General features: G+C 41.6%; 1 protein-coding gene and 1 long non-coding RNA gene across 6 annotated transcripts in view; one reads left to right on the top strand and one right to left on the bottom strand.

Moving 5' to 3' along the window:
• Positions 1-22,306, bottom strand: part of HTR2A (5-hydroxytryptamine receptor 2A) — a 66,054-nt gene that overhangs the window by 19,174 nt on the left and 24,574 nt on the right. The window lies entirely within an intron of this gene.
• LOC112578487 overlaps positions 1,793-22,306 on the top strand; it is a 401,319-nt gene continuing 380,805 nt past the window's right edge. For 2 of the 4 annotated variants that reach the window (XR_006543820.2, XR_006543822.2), the window contains exon 1: positions 1,802-1,919. This is a non-coding gene — a long non-coding RNA (uncharacterized LOC112578487). Of the gene's footprint in view, positions 1,920-22,306 lie in introns of all 4 variants that reach the window. The other 2 variants (XR_006543821.2, XR_006543819.2) reach the window with 2 other exon arrangements.

Here is a 22,306-nt window from a genome sequence, read left to right as displayed (position 1 = left end):
ACTGTCCCTGTACTGCTAAACTGACATTGTTTCTACCAGAAGGCTCAAACACATTTTAATTTGGCTCTTAAGTCCTGTGATCAAGCAGGGTCTTTCTCAGCGTGGGTGGCAGACATACTCCCCTTGGACACAGATCAATGCAATAGCCACACAGATAGGTAGGCTCTTGTTCTGACAGTGTCCCTGGAGGAGGGGGACACGGAAAGTCACCAACCAGTGACCCCCTTTTCTAACTTAAGCTACCCTTCTGTATCTCCCTCCTGTCTTAGCCACTCTCTCCTTGAACTGCTAGGTTTGTAGAGCTTTGTAGCTTCCCACTCTTTTATCAAAAACTCATCAGAGAAGATCCCCTGGAGGAGGAAATGACAATCCACTTCAGTATTCTTGCCTGGGAAATCCCAAGGACAGAGTAGCCTGGTGGGCTATGGTCCACAGCATCACAAAGAGTTAGACATGACTGAAGTGACTGAGCACGCATGCACGCACTGGTTGGCCAAGACCTCTAAACTTCCCATCCGGTTTAAGGAAGCCTGAGATGAAGAACTTTGGGTTTTGATTTCTCCCAGACTGTATTTTCAGTGAGTGAAAATAAAATTACTACTCAGTAAGATTTCATTTAACTTCTACAAAGTTATGTTGTTGTTCAATCGCTAAGGCGTGTCCAACTCTTTGCAACCCCATGGACTACAACATGCCAGGATTCCCTGTCCTTCACTATCTCCCAAAGTTTGCTCAATCTCATGTCCATTGTGTTGAAGATGCCATCCAACTATCTCATTCTCTGTCGCTCCCTTCTCCTCCTGCAGTCAATCGTTCCCAGCATCAGGGTCTTTTCCAGTGAATCGGTTCTTCGCATCAGGTAACCAAAGTATTGGAGCTTCAGCTTCAGCATCAGTCCTTCTAGGGAATATTCAGGGGTTGATTTCCTTTAGGATTGACTGGTTTGATTTCCTTGCTAAGGGATTCTGAAGAGTCCACACCACAGTTTGAAAGCATCAATTCTTTGGCACTAAGCTGTCTTTATGGTCCAAGAAGTTAATTTGCCAGTTACACATTAAAATTGAAACTCTTCTTAGAATAAGTCAGACCAGAAGAACACTCTCATATAGATAACTTCCATACCATGGAAACAGGGACTTCTGAAAAATTCCTCAGTTGTCCTCTTAGTTTTGGGCTTCCCTGATAGCTCAGTTGGTAAAGAATCTGCCTGTGATGCAGGAGACCCCGGTTTGATTCCTGGGTCAGGAAGATCCCCTGGAGAAGGGAAAGGCTACCTATTCTAGTATTCCGGCCTGGAGAATTCCATGGATAGTCCATGGGGTAGCAAAGAGTCAAACAAGACTGAGTGACTTTCATTTTCACTTTTCCACTTAGTTTATAAGGGTAGGATGGTTTTAGACTAAAGGGGAGAGAGACCCTCCTTTTAACAACCTTTTGGGCATGTTGAGTAGTGGCGGATATGGCCAAGTAAACTGTGAACTTCTTGATTATATGCTCACTGCTTTTCTAAACTTTGTGACAGTAGCAGAGACATGGTTTAACTAATTCCAGCCCACTAAAATTTTGCACTGAAACATTTTGTGGGGGACAGAATAATGATGCCCTGAAATACTCACATCCAACTCCTGGAACATGAATACGTTGTTTCACAGCAAAAGGGAGTTAAGGTTGCAGGTGAGCATTAAGGATGCCAGTCAGCTGATCTTCAGCCAGGGCGAGAATCCCGGTTCATTCAGGTGGGCTCACTGTAATCACAGTGGAAATTTAAAGTGGAAGAGAGAGGGGGAGCGTCAGATCAGAGCGACCAGGTCTTTGAAGAAGGCAGCCGCTGGCCTCTGGAAGCTGGAAGGGGCGAGGTGATACTTTGTCCCCGAGCTCCCTGAAGGAATGTGGCCCTGCTAATGCCTTGACTCGGTCCGGTAAGACCTATTTTAGACTTCTACCTGAAACTGGAAGTAATACATTCATGTGTTTCTTAAAAAATCTGACCAAAGTGTTGCTCAGTTGTGACAATTTTTACTGCAGCCCCAGAAAAGGACACATTGCTTGGAGTGGTTCCTGCTCAGATACTTGGGTATTGCCGTACGTCAGGACATTCGGGGAGATGGTCAGTGGGTGGGGGGAGTTCTCCGGGTCATGAACACAGCCTCTGCTTGTGCACAGCCCTCCCTGCCCTCACTGTTTTAATGGCATTGCTTTTGTGTGTTTGGAGTGGGATTCACCCGATGAATCCTTCAAAACTTCATGGGTTTTGATGCTCATCTAGGATACTGTGTTAATTTTTTTTTTTTTTTTACTGTGTTAATTTTTAAACTCTCCTGTGAGAAAGAAAACTATTCCAAAATATGAAAAGTGGCCTTATTTTCATCTTTATTTGTGCTATTGAAGTGCCATTCACAGCTGTGGTCATGTGGGGGGAAATAAACAGGCGGGAGGCTGGGGTTGGGAAGCAGCGCCTTTGTCCTTGGCCCTTCCTCTTCCTCAGACAAGCCATGGGTGTATGGATTTTGTTCTCTCATAAACAGTGACAACAACTTTGTCAAGTTCCTCCAATCCTTTTGATCTTTGAATTGAAACTGTGGGTTTAATTTAAGGGAAAACTAGTATTTTAAGTTCTGCTATTAACGATGTCAAATTATCCCATATATGAACATGTTACATATCTTTGTAACTAGTTGTCTTATTATTTTCTCATAATAGTGTAAGGCTTTTTTATTTTTTATAAAGTTCTTGAGGATTCTTATGTTACCGCTTTTTTTTGCCCATATCCATCTTCGTGGTTGCTGTTGTTCCTTTGTAGGCTGTGTTACCTCTGAATTATTGAGTAAAGGTTGGGGGACACATTCCCTTGATCGAATTGCTTCTCATAGGCCGAAGTATCTTTTGTTTGAGTTTGTGCCGCAGCTTATGGAGACGCCAGGAGAAGGGGTTACACAGCTCACACCCTAGCCCATATGCCTCCTGGTGATTTTGGTTGGGAAGGAAGAAGGACTTTAGTGCAGAGAATCTCTAGCATTAAAATGTGCGCCCAAAATTCCCGTTCGTCCATAGCCTGCCTGGATGCCTCTCTGAGCACCTGCGTGGGCTGCTGATCTAGCTTACCCTCCCCTGGCCCTAGGGCTGGGAGGAGCAGGAGGAGAGAAAGCTCAGGGACCAGCTGACCGCTCCCCTGCTTCCCGTGTGCTCTCATTCAATGTTCTGGACCTTGGGGCACATTTAAAACATCTCAGAGCTTTAAGATACTGACACCTGGGCCGAGCCCACAGTCTGACTTTGAGCTCCAGGTGAGGCCCGGGACAGAAGATTTTAAAACCCCACAGGTGATTCTCATGTGCTGTGGAGGCCAAGCTCTGCAGCCCCAGCCCTGGTTGGCCTGAACAAGCCCACTGGCTGGAGAAGGTGCCGGCGGAGGTTGCGGTTTCTTTGCTTTGCCTGGTCACCAGGGAAGCAGCCTCTGCCAAGACCCTAAGGTGGAGACCCTAAGGGGGCCCTCTACCGCATCTGTGGCTCTCACTGCTTTCCTCTCTAGATCATGTGTCTCCCATGTGTGGACCTGATGACCGGTTTTCTAGAGTTTTGCCGTAGTTTTTATTCTAGTCCTCAGAGTCATTAATAACTTTTTTCTGCTAGGCTGGAAAGAGATAGTCTCCAGTTCCAAAGGGTCTGCCTTTGTAATAGCACCTTGAGGCTCTTCTTTACTTTTATACGTGGAAGAATAAAGGGGAGCCAGCCTGAGAGACTAAGCTGGACGGGTTGTGGTCATCAGCACCACGTGTATCTTCCTATCAGATTGGGGGGTGGGGTGGGCGGTGGTGGTATCTCGGGACTCTGGACACAGTGTCAAGTCTGGGATTTGATTCTTTCTTTTTTTTAAATTTATTTTGGCTGTGCTGAGTCTTCATTGCTGCCTGGGCATTTCTCTCGTTGCAGCAAAGGTGAGAGGGGGCTGCTTGCTAGTTGCAGTGTGCGGACTTCTCATCGCAGTGGCTTCTCTTGATGCAGAGCTCAGGCTCTAGGGCACATGGACTTCAGTAGTTGGGGTGCACGGGCTTGGTTGCCCTACAGTATGTGGGATCTTCCTGGCTAGATTGAACCCAGGTCTCCTCCATTGGCAGGTGGATTCTTTACCACTGAGCCCCCAGGGAAGCCCTGGGATTTGATTCTTAGCTAACAAGTTTGTCCCTCAGAGTTGTTGTGAGGATTTAATGAGATAAAGTGGAAAGACCCTCCCTCCCCTGCAGTGTCATCTTTCAGGAGATGCCCACAGATATTAGCTGAACTTGAACTCCTGTGGTGTGAAGAGGACAGAAACATTAACTAACTGTTACAGGAGGATCAGCGTGCTGAGAATAAGAGAATCTTCGAGCAGGTGGTGTTACAAATGGCTTAGGTGTTTCTTGGTGGCTGTGAGTCATACCTTTAGTGTTCCCTTTTGTTGGGATTGCTTATTAGATTTTGTTAGAATTTAGTTAATTAGATTTTTTTGTTAGCTTACAACAAGGCACATAATAGAACTTGCAGAACTATTTAGAAGCAAAATAGAAATAAGCTATTTAGCTTATTTCAGGCTTGTACTGGCTCAAGGCAGACACTGCTAGAGTTGACTTGCACTGTTAGGACTTCCAATAGTGGTGGATTTTATTTATTTATTTTTTTTGAACCTCTATTAGAATAAAATATCACTGTTCCAGGTCTGGCCCTACTTCTGCTCTATCTAGGCTTTGTCCAGGAATTTTATGGTATACGTCACTAATAAGAGAAGTCAGCAGAGACTCCTAGGTTCAGGTATGTGATCATAAAATTAACATTAGATAATTCTCAAGGGAAAAACAGATCAGGGCCTCTGGTCAAGTGATCATAGATCACTTCTGCCTCCCCCCTACCACCCACCTGCTGCCACCTGCCCCTGTTTTAAGGTTATGAGTTAAAGAGTGTTCCTGGGAAATAAGTTGAAGTCCTAATTCCCAGTATTTGTGAACATGACCTTATTTGAAAATAGACTTCCTTGATGATCAGGTTCAAAGAAGGTCATTAGAATAAGCCCTATGTCTAATCCTGTATGTCTGACCTTATGGAGAGGGGAAGTTAGGATGCAGAGACAGACAGACCCAGGGATGACAGTATATGAAGATTAAGGTAAAGACTGGATGGTGCATCTAGCAAAACAAAGAATAAATGGGATTATCAGCAAACCACCAGAAGCTGGGGGAGAGGATGGAACACTCTCTCCCCCACGGCCTTCAAAAGGAACCAGTCCTGCCCAGGCCTTTATTTTGGACTGCTAGCCTCCAGAACTGTGAAACAAATGTATTTAAGTCACCGGTTTGTGGTATGGCAGCTTAGAAAAGTAATACACCCCTTTACCCTCACTCTGCCTCCTGGGAGAAGTGATGCTATGGATCGGTTAGGTTCAAGGACACTCACTGAATTGTTAGGGTGAAGCTTGAAAATGTTGCTCTTGAGCCATCTTTGATCTTCGGAAAGGTGAGTGTCACATGATCCAACATAGAACATTCTTTGTGTGTGAGACCCCTAAATAAACCTCATTAGGGTGGTATGGAAGGTCGTGTCTCCCTTGTCTGGAATGGGAAGGGGCTCCCTACTGGGGGGTATCCTGGCCACCTTTTTCTTTGGCTTTTTCCTTATGATATTGGTTGCTCTCTATTCCGTATAGACAGAGAAACTGTACCTGGGGACAGAACCGCAAAGCTTGCTTTCCCTAAAAAGGTCTGAAGTTGGAGCCTATGAAAACTACAAAACCTGGAAAAAAGGATCCAAAATACAAATATGTAACCTTTTCAAAATGAACATCTAGTGTCTATACAATGTAACCTCTAACTATCAGTGCTGAGCTGGCTACCTAGCTACCTTAATATGCCACATTGAACAAAACTTACATATTTAAGTTTATGTGGATGGAGCCTCTAAAAATAAGTCCCCAAATGTCTTAAACAACCCTGGGCTCTGGGGAAAAATGGTCTTTCCTCTAGTCACCATTGTCTTATTCTTACAACTTGTTCCTTGCTGGTATATTTCTTGACATTCAAGATAAGAGACTGGATTTTAGGGCAAAAGAGGGTAGAACAAAGCAATCTTTTGTCCTGCTTCATCTCTGGTTATAAATTTCTCTTGGAAAAATGATAGTGTTCTGAATAATGGGTTAAGAACAAGATTCAGGCATTTGTGTCCTACCAATATGATTCTTAACCTCCTTGTAAAAGTACTCAATTTGAATTGTTCTTCTCTATAAAAATCTCTCATTAAAATAAGACAGTAATCCCTCATGGCTTTCTAATCAACCTAATATGCGATTTAGAAAGGACTTGAAATAAAGTTGTACCTAGTGCTTGCATTTATCTTTCCAGTGAACTCTTTTTTTTTTTAATTTAAATTTTATTTTATTTTTAAACTTTACATAACTGTATTAGTTTTGCCAAATATAAAAATGAATCCTCCACAGGTATACATGTGTTCCCCATCCTGAACCCTCCTCCCTCCATAAACCTCATAACTTAACCTCTCTTTTTCCCAACAAAGACAGATAGGAAGTAAAGATGTAAGAATGTTACTTCATTCGCTATGAACCTATGAAACTGAAGGTAAAAATTGCAGGGTTCTGAATAGAAATGAGTCTTCTAAATGGATGTGGGGCTTGGCTATCCTTCAACCTTACAGAATATCGATCTTTTATGTGAATACAGGGTCTTCCCTGATAGCTCAGTTGGTAAAGAATCTGATTCCTGGGTTGGGAAGATCCACTGGAGAAGGGATAGGCTACCCACTCCAATACTTTTGGGCTTCCCTTGTGGCTTGGGTTAGGTTTAGGGTGAATACAGGTCTTATAAATACCTTAAAATTGGTAAAAGGTAAGATCAGCTTGCCTTTCTCTAGTAGAACCTCTTCAACTCTTAGTACAAAGTATTAGAGTGAATGGGGCTTGTATGGTGGTTCTTATGGAAGTACTCACAAAGTATTGGGTTGGTCAAAAAGTTGTTTGGGTTTTTCACAAGACGGCATGGAAAAACCCAAATGAACTTTTTGGTCAACCCAATATTTACATCCTGGGATCAGGGTTTTTTATGAAAAAGCTTGTAACTTAGGTTAAAGGGCTATCATTATTTAATGACTTATCATTTACGCAGAAAATACTTTTCAAATGTCTCCTAAGTGTCAGGCATGATGCTGAGCCCCAAAGTGTCAGGCATGATGCTGAGCCCCAAGGATACCCCCTTGGCCAAAGCAGTCCCTGCTATGAGTTTACAGTTCAGTAGGAAGAATTACTGACAATGGTAAGAAATTCTAGGGCGGCAGCAGTTTTGGGGTACAACAGGGAGCACAGAGAGACACTTAGATTTGGGGATCAGATCAAGAAAGCTTTCTGTAGAAAGTGACCAAACACTTGAGACCTCAAAAAGAAGGCTTTATCCAGACAAATTGAATACATTTCCTAGAGACAGGAAAGCACAGCATGTAATAAGAAGTGAAAGTAATTCAATATGAGGTAAGGATCCTCCAGGGAGAGATGAGCCTGAAGAGGTATGCAAGAGTCGCATCTTGAAGGGCCTTGTGAGCCATTTGGAGAAGTTTTAACTTTATCCTGAGGGCGACATACAGCCATTAAATGACTTAAGGCAGAGAATGGAAATGATGGGCTGAAAGGCCTGGCAATGTGGAAGATGGATCAGAAGGGAACTAGCCCAGTACGGCATCACCAACTCAATGGACCTGAGTTTGAATCAACTCCGGGAGTTGGTGATAGACAGGGGGGCCTGGCATGCTGCAGTCCATGGGGTTGCAAAGAGTCAGACACGACTGAGTGACTGAACTGAAGTCCAGTAAAGAGGCTGGTGTCAAACACAAGGTGAGAAGTGACAGCTATGGAGCCAAAGAAAGTGGGGGATTAATAAAACATTAAAAGAATCAGTAGATCATAGTGACCTGTGTGGATGTGAGGACAGAAAGAAAAATGAAGACTGAAGGTTTTTAGCTTTGTGGGGTGGTACTTACCCCTCATAGAATGTGAACTAGAAAAGAACAAGTTTTAGGGAGAAAGTAATGTCAGTTTTGGATGCAATGACTTGGAGATAGAGCATAACCAAGAGGAACTGCTTGGTAAACAGGCAGGAGTTTGGACAAGGAAGGTGCTAAGGATTCCTCCAGGACCAGCACCTCAGTTGTCAGGGAGGATCTTAGGAAGAAGGGAGTACTGAGTTGAGCCTTGAAGAAGAGCAGTGATCATAATAAAGAGGTGGAAGATGCCCCAGACAGGGGGAGCATCTTAGTGAAAGAGATCAGAACACAATGAGGAGTTGCAGGTAACACACAGGGGTTGAGATGGAGTAGAAAGGCAGGAAATAATTCTTTTTTTTTTTTTTAATTTTTTTTTTGGATGTGGACCATTTTTAAAGTCTTTACTAAATTTGTTACAATGCTGTTTCTGTTTTATGTTTTCTTGGCCCCGAGACATATGGGATCTTAGCTCCCCAATCTGGTATTAAACCCACACTCCCTGCACTGGAAGGTGAAGTCTGAACTCTTGGACCACCAGGCAAGTCCCAGGAAATAATTCTTGATGGGCTTTCCATGTCACACGTGATGCACGATGAACCAGGAAGGAGCCAATCAGATTCTAGGCAGGGGAGAGACCCGGTTATATCTGTGCTTTACAAATTAGACTGGGCACTGACACAAGCATGAACTGGAAATGGGAATAAGCTGGGCCACTTTAGATAATATAACACTATTCCTGTCAAAGTTAAAGTCCTGAATGAATGCCAAGGCAGAGGGGATGGAGAAAAAAGGAATGAAATCAGGCGATACCAAAGTGACAAAAGACCTAGCTATGGACTCTGGGAGGCAAGAAAAATGGCAAGAATGATGTTCAGGGATCTGACCTGGCCACTTCATAAGCTAGACAAGATGGGTGATGGGAAAAAGTAACTATTGAGAAAAGCAGGACAGATGCACCTTGACCCTTGGGTTTTCATTCTACTGAACTCATGAATTAAAAGACTGGGAGTTTTGTTCACTACAAGAAACATTTATAACTTTTGTCTGCAGTAAAGAACTTGCAGTGATGTCATATTATCCTTTTCTATCAATATTAAGGATCAGGAATTATTTCACTCTGAAAAACTACTTTTCTCCAAGGAGACAGCAGTACTCAACATATGGGAAAAAAATATTACTGTAACTTACCATTTGTAGGCATTTTTTCTCTCCCAGATAATCACACACAAATCTCTGCAACAAAGTTTTTAATAATTTGTCCAAAGCCTCAAGATATTACTATGTGGCTACTTATTTTCCAAATTTCAGTTGAAATAAAAATGCTCAGTCTTTTCTGAACATCTTCTCTAAATGGTTACCATTATTACTGTTGTGATATTGATACTATGTCCCATTCATTCATAGCCCTTTTATCTGCTTCAGATTATATTTTGTTTACATATTTGTGTCTCACTGTACTATAGGGTCCTTGGTTGGTATCTGCGTCATATAGAGTAGTAAGGATTTTGACTGTTCCCCTGTCTGGATTTCTAACTGGAGGTCTAAGTCTACTTTATGTTGCTCTGTAATACATGGAAACCTCCACACTAATTAAGAAGAAATCCCCAAGACTTGCCTGGTGGTCCAGTGGTTAACACTCTGCACTTCCAATGCAGGGGGTGAGGGTTTGATCCCTGGTTGGTGAACTAAGATCCCACATGCTACACAGTGTAGCCCCTCCCTACATGAAAAAGATCCTCAGTGGTAACATGAACAAATTTAAACCATGGTGTTAACTGGGCTTCCCAGGTGGTGCAGGTGGTAAAGAACCCATCTGCCAATGCAGGAGATGTAAGAGACTCGGGTTCGATCCCTGGGTTGGGAGGATCCCCTGGAGGAGGGCACGGCAACCCACTCCAGTATCCTCACCTCGAGAGTCCTAGGGACAGAAGAGCCTGGTGGGCTATGGTCCATAGGGTCACAAAAAGTTGGATAGGACTGAAGCGAATTAGCACACAAGCACACGGGGTCAACCATGGAAAAGTGGCGGGAAGACCTATGGGTGTGCGTTTGTGTGCTGGGGCCTGAGATGGGGCAAAGAAGGATTGCCAAACAATCTCCTTTTATTTTTCTTTTGGATGAAGGAAAGCTCTTTGCTTCTAAAGAGGAAAAGACTTATCAAAAGAAGTCCCGCTTAAAACTATGTTCTTTCTGTGACCATATTCTTAAGTGGAGAGATCTGAGTGAGCCTTTCTCCAGCAGAAGCTGGCTTAATTGGATTCCAACTGGGGAGAATGAATTCTTCATCAGAACATATTTTATTTGCTTAAAATGAATATTGTTGCAGTTACCCCCCGTTTGTCAACAAAGTGGTCATTAACAGCTATCAATGGCTGACCTTGACAGATTCCATTAGTGAAATAATGAAGTCTGATGGGTTACTATTATTAACATTTGCTAATGGTTTCACATTTGCTGAGCAAGAGATGGGGGTGAAATAGAGCTGCTTACTCAGGCAGGTTGACCACCGGGGGATGGCAGGAAGTAGTGAAAAGCACAGGGAGCTTGATGAAAAATGAATGGCTCCCAGGAAGCATTTCTACAAATGAATGCAAATTCAGATATATATCTTTTAACACCATGTTGAAAAGGTTGATTACTTAAAATTAGACTCACCAGATGTTTTTGTGGTAGGCAGAAATGGGAAACTAAGCAGGAGGAAAAAAGAATTTATCCTTTTAAAAGGTCCTAGTTATTTCCTGACGGCTGGTAGGAAACTGAACCGAGATGCCAAAATGAAGAAAGCAACTGGTTCAGAGTGAAATGGAGGAGAAAGGCTTAGAAGCGAGAAGAAGATGAAATCCGATTGAGTGCTGGCATTTTTGAAACTTGGAGCCTGGGCTCTCAAAGGATAGGATTTTATTTTTTTCTTCTAAGCAGCTTCCTTCTCCCTTGACATACTTCTAGACTGTGATAAATGTCCTTCCCTTGTCCCCAAAACCATTATTAAATTTTCTTTACCTCCAGACACATGACCCAGCAACGAATATCCACACAGCTCCTTCCACCAATCCTTGGGGCTCCCCTGTCAGCTTTGGGCCAAGGAGTAAACTTGCTCTTGTGATACAGTTTGGGAGACATTGGGAAGGAAGGTCTCAAATTCTTTCCTACTTTGCCTAGGTTTTCCCATCACAGATTCATTTCTTTGTATCTGTTGAGCATCTCGATCTTTCTGGCCCTCTCTACTTAAAATGCACCCATTTCTGAAAGGGCTGATAACTTAGAACCTATTAGCTCTTATCAACTAACACTTTATCCCAAATAGAAGTCCTATGGGTGCTGAAGCAGGTGGAATGAATTATTTTGAGGAAATTACTGTTTTTCCTTCCCCAAGTGCTACTTTTCAGCAGTAGAAAAGCCTGTTAGTGCCCTCCTACAATTCGGAATAGAAGGCTCCTTCTCTGGTTTAATCTGTGTTGTCAAAACTTCCTGGATCACTAATGACCTGATGGAAGTTAGTTTGTCATATGCCTTTATATAGTGCCAAAGAGCCCAAGATAATGACTAGTGGATCGTGTAGGGGCAACTTCCTTTAGAAGAAAAAAATAGATTGTCTTGCAGTTGTTGCTGTTCAGTCGCTCAGTCTTATCTGACTCTGTGAGCCCATGAACTGCATCATGCCAGGCTTCCCTGTTGTTCACTATCTCCTGGAGTTTGCTCAAGCTCATGTCCATTGAGTTGGTGATGCCATTCAACCATCTCATCCTCTGTCGCCCCCTTCTGATCTTGCCCTCAGTCTTAGCATCAGGGTCTTTTCCAATGAGTTGAGTTCAGTTGCTCAGTCGTGTCCAGCTCTTTGCGACCCCATGGACTGCAGCACGCCAGGCTTCCCTGTCCATCACCAACTCTTGGAGCTTACTCAAACTCATGCCCATTGAGTCGGTGATGCCATCCAGCCATCTCATCTTCTGTCACCACTTTCTCCTTCTGCCTTAAATCTTTCCCAGCATCAGGGTCTTTTCCAATGAGTCAGTTTTTTGCATCAGGTGGCCAAAGTATTGGAGTTTCAGCTTCAGCATCAGTCCTTCCAATGAATATTCAGAACTGATTTCCTTTAGGATGGACTGGTTGGCTCTCCTTGCAGTCCAAGGACTGTCAAGAGTCTTCTCCAGCACCACAGTTCAAAAGCATAAATTCTTCTGCAATCAGACTTCTTTAAGGTCCAACTCTCACATCCATACGTGACTACTGGAAAAACCAAAGCTTTGACTAGACAGACATTTGTTGGCAAAGTAGTATCTCTGCTTTTTAATATGCTTTCTAGGTTGGTCATACCTTTTCTTCCAAGGAGCAAGTGTTAATTTCATGGCTTCAGTGACCATCTGCAGTGACTTTGGAGCCCCCCCTCCCCAAATAAAGTCTGTCACTGTTGTTAGTGACTTCTAGCAAACGAAGCCTTCCTAAAACAAAACATCTGTTGGGTCAGATAACTCTAAGAACTTCCTCTAACTGGTGAGAACTTCAGTGGTAAAGTACACTACTTTACAAAATTTGGAGCCAAGACTGACAGAAAGAGTAGGAATTGAAGTGAAGGATGGGTGGTATTTCAACCCTGACATCAAAGAGTCTGTTAATTGGGGAAATACCAGGCAGGTCCTAAGGGAGACACAGAACAAGTGGGGTGCAGTGAGGGTGGAGAAATGGGCAGGTCTCTGAGGGCAGAAGGACTCATTTAAGCATTCAAACATAAAGAAAAGTATTTCAAAGTCATCCAAAGGGTGATGGGAAACCATTGAAAAGTTATTAAAGATCTTTATTTACGTAACTCCTATCTCAGAGTTTTGCTGAATAAGGCATCAAACTTAAGGTGGTTTGAGCATTCAAGTGTTCATCTACAAATTAACTGGGTTAATAGCTGCACAGATTAATGAGTATGTAAAAATTTTGACACTTTTCTGACCACTTGATTAACATGAAGGTACTTTATAAGAATGAACTACAGAGTACATGAATAACAGCTGGAATTTTCCTTCAAGTAAATGATGGTGTGACCCTTCCTTGAGGATGAATCTTACCAAGTATTGAAACCAGCTTTTAATACAGCAGTAGAGGGTGTTAGTTTTCCTAAGTTATAACAGAAGTTGTTGAGAGCATATGATTGTTACATGTAACATCTTCAATAGACAACAAAGGAGGCAAAGACCTATAGTAAGGTAACACAAGGCTATGGTTTTCCCAGTGGTTATGTTTGGATGTGAGAGTTGGACTGTGAAGAAAGCTGAGCGCCAAAGAATTGATGCTTTTGAACTGGGGTGTTGGAGAAGACTTTTGAGAGTCCCTTGGACTGCAAGGAGATCCAACCAGTTCATTCTGAAGGAGATCAGCCCTGGGATTTCTTTGGAAGGAATGATGCTAAAGCTGAAACTCCAGTACTTTGGCCACCTCATGTGAAGAGTTGACTCATTGGAAAAGACTCTGATGCTGGGAGGGATTGGGGGCAGGAGGATAAGGGGATGACAGAGGATGAGATGGCTGGATGGCATCACCAACTCGATGGATGTGAGTCTGAGTGAACTCCGGGAGTTGGTGATGGACAGGGAGGCCTGGTGTGCTGCGATTCATGGGGTCGCAAAGAGTCGGACACGACTGAGCGACTGAAGTGAACTGAAGGTAACACAATCAAGGAAAATTAAGTTCTTTGCTTGGCTAATTATACTACTTTCTGTATTTGAAAGCCCTATTTTGGACTATGTAGAAAAATACTGATACTACTTATAAAATGACATTTGATCCACAAAGAAAACAAGTTACTGCTGGAAATATTAATGTTTAGAATGCTTCTAAGCACTTGGTCATCTCTGTGTAAATGACTGAAATCTCTAATTTATACAACTTTTCAATTTATTCCTCAAATAAAATACTTAGGACTTCTGTACTGATTCTCTTTGGTATAACCCTGTTTTACCATGTGCATTTGAGAGTAAACATTTCTTTTAAAAACTCTGTAATTTAAGTTCTTTAATTATGACTTATTTTCCCAACAGTCAAGTAAGGTTACAAATAGCTATACAACTTTGAGTCAGTATATTGCTTGTATAGACTTTAAGGGCAAATACAAATCAAAATCAAAAGGATAAATTCTCCTTATTAAACATAAGGTGAAAGACATTCCCTTTCCTTCCCTTAAAGCATTTTCTTTTGTACAGTTGTAAATTCTTTCTCTGACTCTGAGCTTTAAATCTTTTACAAAGCCTCTTGCAAGTCTTACAACTAGGAATGTCTTTAAGGACCAGGGAGCCAACCCTTTGAAATGCCATCAAGGGACATAGGGCCTTAAAATAGCAATAGAGATAACTCGGAATTACTGGATTCCAGGCAAAATTTTTTGGAGTCGGCCAAAAAGTTGGTTTAGGTTTTACTGTAAAAGGCAATGAAAAACCCAAATGAACTTTTTGGTGAACCCAGTATTTTGGGGTCATTTACTTAGAGTATATTTATATATACACACACATACCTGTACTGATGCAGGAGGGGGAGGGGATAAATCTGCAATATGGAATGCTGATCAGCATTTCTCACTGACTGGAGGAGGCATGGACCAGTTGAAGCACACCTGAAAGATGTTAGCAGCAATGGGATCATGTGGATGCTCAGAAGCAGGTAAGCTTTCCCAGGCTTCCTCTAGCCATTTCATGAGACCTTTATGCTGTCTACACTTCATTATTAAGTTCTGCTATCTTTATCTTGCCCACATGCTGGAACTCCTAAGAGGATTCATTTGTGAGAGTTTTATAAATTGCTTTGGAGATTAAAATTCTCTATAAAGTGTTGATTACTACAGGCAGTCCTGACTTGGAGAGATTAAACTTCTGACAGTTCCCATTTCCAGGGCTCAGCATCTGGGTTCTTAACCCAGGAGGCCGGCTCCTATAGATACAGTGGGATCAGGTGATCCACTTCCTGATCTGCTTACCTGTGAAGCTGACCCGTCCTTCAGCCTTAGCCTGGCCTCACAGTTCTCCTTTTCTGCCTCCCTCCTTTTTCTGAGGTCTCTCAGCTCTTAGAGCTATCCTGGACCTTCCTAGAGGTCTTAGCATAGGGTGAGGCTGAGGAAAGAAAGAGTTGCATAGCAGCGGTAGTCATGAACGTCAGATCAGAAGACCTGCATCTGACCAGTCCTGCCTAGTTAGTGAGGAGGGCATGGCAACCCACTCCAGTATTCTTGCCTGGAGAATTCCATGGACAGAGAAGCCGGGAAGGCTATAGTGCGTGGGGTCACAAAGAGTTGGACAAAGCGACTAAGCACAGCACAGTACAGCCTTGTTAGTTATGAAACCCAGATGAGGTACTTAGTCTGTTTGAGCTGGAGAAGACTTTTGAGAATCCCTCGGACAGCAAGGAGATCAAACCAGTCAATCCTAAAGGAAATCAACTCTGAATATTCATTGGAAGGACTGATGCCAAATACTTAGGCCATCTGATGAGAAGAGCTGGGTCATTGGAAAAGACCCTGTTGCTGGGAAAGATTGAGGGCAGAAGGAGAAGGGGGCCACAGAGGATGAGATGATTGGATGGCATCACTGACTCAATGGACATGAGTCTGAGCAAACCCTGGGAGATAGTGAAGGACAGGGAAGCTTGGGGTGCTGCTGTCCTTGGGGTCACAAAGAATTGGACGTGACTGAGCGATTGCACAACTGAATACCAGCTATGGGCTAGGTACAGTGTGTGGGGCTGAAGATTCATCAGTGAACTAGACTACCCTCATGGGGTGTACATTCTAGGTGAAGATAAAACATAAGTAAATACATTAAAAAGGCAATAAAATAAGGTGGTGGGGAGAGAAAGCTGCGTAAAATGAATGGATAAGAAAGAATGGGATAACCTCTCTGGGGAGATCAGGGTAGGTCTTGCAAGAAACAAGCATTTGAGCAAAGGCTTACGAGGCAATAGAACATGTACCTATCTTGGGAAGAACTTTCCAACTTGAGTCTAAACACAGGAAGACAGGAAACTAAAAACTAGCTCTTGACCCTTGCCTGGAACTAATAACAATAACAACAGCTACTCTTCAAATGCTTACTCTCTCCTAGGTGTGTAGTAGACAAAGTTAGCTAGCAGATATCTTGCATCTAAAATAACTACTCTACAAGCTGGTTACAGGTGACCTTCATCCTGGAAAGTGAAGGCTAACCACCAAATCTTAACAAATTGCCAGTCTCAGGGAAGGGGCCGTTTTCAATTTGAATGTGTCTTATTCTGCAATCTGCTTATGAATTTACATCAACATTATGACATAATGGGATACAAATGTGTATACAGTGTGTTATGAAAGTGTGCAGGCAATTCTCCGTGGAACTTTGAGCTGCTCTTCCTCCAGAACATCTTATCAAGGATGTTTGAATAGTGAACAGCCTTGGATGATAGAGACAGTGTATCCATCTGAAGCAAAGGGAAGGTTGCTTGCTGCTTATCATAAAGGATTTGGGTTTGTTACATGCAGGTTTCTTACTTATAATGTACTGTACTGTGTGTGGTTGTTATGTGGTTCCATTGCCCTGTGTGAAACAAGGCTCAGGCAACCAGTTCAAGAAAATGATGATATTCTGCCTATTATTGCCAGGAACCTCTAGTCCAAAAGTCTCATGTCATCTGCCAGCATCTGTGAAACTGTGGCAGGTAAACCTGTGACTGGTACCTTGCAAGTAAAGTAAAATCTTAAGATGCACCCTTTAGGCATCACATGTAATTTCTGAATGAATTAGTAATTTTGGTAGAACAATGAAATAGTTAAGGGAACATAAGAACTGATGATAAAGCTTATACACGAATTGAATTTCCTAAAGTCTAAATTTTAACTTTGTCTTGACTGAAGGAAACAATATCCAGAAAAAGAAACAAAAAAGATAGTTCATCAATTGTCTTGGCACTGCAGCAAAGAGATGGTCAGTTCTTAAGTAGTTGGTTTCCTTAGGCAGCTGGGAATCTAGTTAGTCTGTTAAATTCACGATTTTATGTCATCAGTGGACATTCTGTTTCCATATTCAAATATCTTTTCTTTCCATCTCTGTAAAGTTATGGGGATGTCTTTTCCCTAAGGAGGTCCGACTTTGGGGAGCACATAATACTTGAATTATCTGAAAGCTCAGCATTCCTGACTGTGTAAAGCTGCCAGAGCTGGGTCAGAGAGGCATGCTGAATGGAATCACTGAAGGGTCTGTGCAGCTGGAAAAGGAGTCTGAAGATGAAATGGAAGCCAAAACTCAGACAGCTTGAGATTGAGATTTAACGTTTGTACAAGGTCTTTGAGGGTGAAGGCATTGCTATGAACAATGCTATTCAGAAGATGTATTTGGAGGAACTGACCATATGACTGAAAACACACTTCTACTCGAATTGCAGACTAGCATTTCCCTAAAATATCATCATTGGAATTTTTTCCCTTTAAACGAGGAAATCACATCTTTAAAGATGTGTAATTACTATACTTAGTTCTTTGAAAGAATCTGCTCACAGGGAGAATACCTTAAAGTCCTTATATTTGGCTGGGCTTCTATTTTATCCATTACACAGAATTTTCAGTATTTATCTTCAAGCACTTCCCCAAGGAAGTCTAGGGTGGCTATTCATCATTGAAGTATCCAAAAGGACTTTATAAACCACATCTATATTCACTAACAACTGGAAGATTGCCATTTAAAAGGTGGAAAAATTATCAGCTATTTATATGGCTACACAGAAGTGCCAATACTTGTTTTTAAATATCTTAAGAAATTACAGGAAAATAACTTTTTATAAGTCTTTACTTTTCACCCTCAGATAACCATTGGTTTACTATTTGACAGTAATACTTGTGGTGATAAAGTCACTTAAAGGAATGTGAAGGAGTAAAAATGAGACTAAGAGGACAGTGATGATGCCAAAAGCATGAGCAACTGAAGGAAAAAACTGGACTTCATCAACATCCCATGCATCAAAGAACACCATCAAGAAAGTAGAGAGACAACCCATAGAATGGGAAAAAATATTTGCAAACTGTATTGGACAAAGGTTTAATAACCAGAATATATAAAGAACTCCTAAAACTCAAACATTCTAATTAAAATGGACAAAAGACTTGAACAGACATTTCTTCAAAGAAGATATGCAAAGGTCAGTAAGTATGTGAAATAACACTTGTCATTAGGGAAATGCAGATCAAAGCCACAATGAGATAACACTTTACGACTACTAGGAAGGCTATTATTGGAGAAGGAAATGGCAACCCACTCCAGTGTTCCTGCCTGGAGAATCCCAGGGACGGGGGAGCCTGGTGGGCTGCCGTCTATGGGGTTGCACAGAGTCGGACACGACTGAAGCGATTTAGCAGCAGCAGCAGCAGGAAGGCTATTATAAACAAAAAATAAGCGTTGGTAATGATGCAGAGAAACTGGAATCCTTGTACATTACTGGTGGGAATGCAAAATGGCATAGTTACTGTGGAAAACCATTTGGCAGTCCCTCAAGACTTAGCAGCAGCAGCAAAGAGCTAAACATAAAACTGTCATATGACCCAGCAATTACACTCCGCAGTAAATGGTACTCAAACAGATCTCTGTATGCCAATGTTCATTATAGCATTATTCACAAAACCTGAAAGATGGAAACAATCCAACTGTCTAACACATAAATCAAACAAAATGTATATGTAATGACTATTCAGCTATAAAAAAGAATCAAGCTCTGATATGTGCTATAATATAGATGAAACTTGAAAAGATGCTAAGTGAAATAAGCCAGACAAAAAAGGATAAATAAAATTTCACTTATATGAAATATCTAGAATGGATAAATCATAGACAAAATAGATTGAAGGTTACCAGGGGCTGGAGCAGGAGGGAATGCTCAGGGTCTCTGTTTGCGGGGATAAGTCTAGAAATAAATAATGGTAATGGTTGCATGAGATTATGAATATAACACTCCTAAATTATATTCTTAAAATGGCAAATTTGTTAACCATAATTTGTTTAAATGTACATGCCTTTTATTTTTGACTTTTAAATTTAACTTCTAAATGGGTCAAAGGCTTGTTTAAACTGAAGAAGTAAATTTATTGGGACCAAAGGAAGTATATCTGAGGTAATTTAGAGGCAAGTGGAAGTAAAAGGACTGTAGGGATGGAATAAGATATTCTATATGCCAAACCACTGCTTTGAATACACTACTTCATCAGTCAAAACTAGAAACAGAATTGGGGAAATGGCTGATAGATTTTAAAACAGCAACATGAGGGAATTAGTTGTAGCCATTAAAATCTTAACTTTGAAGCCTATATGGAAAAATAAAAATACATTAATACAACATTATGTGAAATGTCAGAATATAGTATATAGTACATATAATATTATCTTTGCTAATATACATTTTATGTGGAAGTCAAAACAAAAAGTTCTAGGAATAAAATATTTCTAATGCTGTTGCCTTTTTTTTTTTTGATTAAAGGGAAAGTGAAATATATTCGTGGGCTCAATACTTTGCATCTCTAGTAATTAGATATCATGCAAAGTAATGTTGGTTTGAACTAGATCCCTTTATCCTGGAGCTGTATCAATTATATTCAATTTTAATCTGAAGACTTAAATTTAAATTGGGCTAAAATTAATGACCAGAGTTAAACCAGTGGTTAAAAGGTGATGAGTTATGACCAACCTAGATAGCATATTGAAAAGCGGAGACATTACTTTGCCAACAAAGGTCCGTCTAGTCAAGGCTATGGTTTTTCCTGTGTTCATGTATGGATGTGAGAGTTGGACTGTGACGAAAGCTGAGCGCCGAAGAATTGATGCTTTTGAACTGTGGTGTTGGAGAAGACTCTTGAGAGTCCCTTGGACTGCAAGGAGATCAGCCCTGGGATTTCTTTGGAGGGAATGATGCTGAAGCTGAAACTCCAGTACTTTGGCCACCTCATGCGAAGAGTTGACTCATTGGAAAAGACTCTGATGCTGGGAGGGATTGGGGGCAGGAGGAGAAGGGGACGACAGAGGATGAGATGGCTGGATGGCATCACTGACTCGATGGACATGAGTCTGAGTGAACTCCGGGAGTTGGTGATGGTCAGGGAGGCCTGGTGTGCTGCGATTCATGGGGTCGCAAAGAGTCGGGCACGACTGAGCGACTGAACTGAACTGAAGTTAAATTCCAATTAAACATTGCTTGGGATCTCACTGAATACTCGCATTTAATGCCAAGACTTCAGGGATCCTTTGACATGACTAAATAGGAATTCAGTAGTCAAAACTCATTTTACAAGTGAGGAAATATACACTGCCTGTATTCTGACAAAAGTCAAAGTTGGACAGTAGCCCAGGTTACCTGAGTCTTCATACTCTTCTCATATCTTGTGCTGAACTGTGCATGACACTGTATTATAACCAGAGGAGCTCAGTGCTGGAAGATGTATCTTCAAAATGTTGTTTTGTCACTAAGTCATATCTGACTCTTTTGCGACCCTATGGACTCTAGCCCGCCAGACTCCTCTGTCCATGGGATTCTCCAGGCAAGAATACTGGAGTGGGTTGCCATTTCCTTCTCTAGGGGATCTTCCTGACCCAGGGATCGAATCCACATCTCCTGCATTTGCAGGTAGGTTCTTTACCACTGAGCCACCGGGGAAGCCCATTAAAAAGTTGTTAGATTACTGCTATTAATACTACGTTAATCAAACCCATCATCCTTTCTTTCCTCCAACTTTCAGTGAATTTTACATTGTGAGAATTATTTCAACTTACCAGTAACTGGAGTTTTCTGCATGCTAGAAGCTTAATGTAGAAAAAGCTTCCTAAAGAACTATAAATGCAACCTGATTCATATTTCATATCTTGTGAGAAATCGGTTAAAATCCCATAAACTAGATAGGTCCATTTTGACCTAAAAAACAAAAAGGAAATCAATCACAAAACCCTATCTGCTTTTATGACTACTATTTACTCAGTTCTACTTGACGGTAGATTAAAAGAGAACCTCTTCTGGTCCATCAGTCCCCTCCTGGCCTTATTCAAGCTGCTGAGTTGCTTACTGGGTTACTAAATAATCTGTCGTCTACTCTGCATTCAACCATTATGAAAAAGAAAAACAAGCAAATCATTCTGAAAATAGACATTTTAGCATTACTCTGTTGATATAGTCTGTGATTTAGTTTATTCACCAAAATCCAACTCTACTTCAAAATAGAGTGTTAATAGATTCTCCAGGTAGGCAAATGGACAAGAGTTGCAGATAACACCACGGGTCTTGGTGAGGCCAGTCAGAGGTTTCAGTGTCTTTCTCTGTATCTTGACACCTAACTTGTTCTGAGCATGATTCTGAAGGTTGCATAGAATCCCTTGGAACCAGAACAAAAGCCTCTTTGTTCAGTGGCTTGCTGACAATTTTAGGTATTGAGATCTAACAGTAGAAAATGGAATTATAGAGCCAGAAAGGATTATCAAAATGTAATTTAATTCTAGACAAATCCCACATAAGTCTTATGATTTCAAAAGAACTCCAGGGAAATTACTTAAGTTGTATCTTCAATTGTTTCCTCTTCAATTCTGGTAAAGTTCGTGATGTACAATGATAGCTTTAAAGTATGGTGCTTTTTGAGGTGTGAGACAGTTCCTGTGAATTTGACCAACTTGGAATGAAAACTACTCTTAAATTTAGATTTTAAATCCAAGATAATGTAAGAGACTATGAAGAATCAAGGCCAGCACCCCTGGCTTGAGGAAATCGGAATGGGCTCTTTAATGGTCAGCTTTGCCAGCATGTATCAAGTGCCTACTATGCTAGTGATGAATGAATCAAAGACAGTATGGACCATGTGTGTGCAAGGTTAAAAACCCAGCATGCCCTACTGCATGGGTGGACAGCTCTGTGTACCACTATTATACCATTGGTTCCTTGGAAACAAGTGTACATAAAATGTATATGTCTGAAATCTTAAAGTGCATGTGAGGCACTCCATGAGAATATACATGAAAAAAATCTATCCCAGTTCTAAACTGATAGTTCAGGTGGTTCCTCTTCAGTTCAGTCGCTCAGTCATGTCTGACTCTTTGCGACCCCATGGACTGCAGCACACCAGGCCTCCCTGTCCATCCCCAACTCCCAGAGTTCACTCAAACTCATGCCCATTGAGTCGGTGAGGCCATCCAACCATCTCATCCTCTGTCATCCCCTTCTCCTCCTGCCTTCAATCTTTCCCAGCATCAGGGTCTTTTCAAATGAGTCAGCTCTTCGCATCAGGTGGCCAAAGTATTGGAGTTTCAGCTTCAACATCAGTCCTTCCAGTGAATATTCA

This window comes from Bubalus bubalis, chromosome 13 (assembly GCF_019923935.1).
Source record: "Bubalus bubalis isolate 160015118507 breed Murrah chromosome 13, NDDB_SH_1, whole genome shotgun sequence".
In the NCBI taxonomy this organism is placed as follows: domain Eukaryota; kingdom Metazoa; phylum Chordata; class Mammalia; order Artiodactyla; family Bovidae; genus Bubalus; species Bubalus bubalis.
This window is presented reverse-complemented; position numbering and strand designations above follow the sequence as displayed.